Here is a 346-nt window from a genome sequence, read left to right on the forward strand (position 1 = left end):
TAGACACGGCGGGGATGAAAGAGAAAAGGTGGAGTTTTTTTTTCTCAGTGAGGGGGGTAGGGGGAAAGATGGGTAGGGGAGGAGTCAGAAGAATGGAGAGGTGGGGGGGCGGGAAGGGGAGAAATGGTGGGGAAGAAAAAAGGAAAGGGTGGAGGCTTTTCCTTAAGGAAGGGGAATAAAGGGGAGGGGGAGGAGATGGGGAGGAGGGGGGGTGGCGTTTTGGGTGTAGGGGAGAGGGTAATAGGTGGGGGGAAAAAGGGAGAAAGGAAGGCGAGTGTAGAAAGAGGAAGAGGGGGAGAAGGAGGAAAAGGGAAGAGCAAGGGGAAGAAAAATACAAAATCCTTGG

The sequence above is a fragment of the Penaeus monodon genome, chromosome 32, assembly GCF_015228065.2.
Source record: "Penaeus monodon isolate SGIC_2016 chromosome 32, NSTDA_Pmon_1, whole genome shotgun sequence".
NCBI classification, from domain to species: Eukaryota; Metazoa; Arthropoda; class Malacostraca; order Decapoda; family Penaeidae; genus Penaeus; species Penaeus monodon.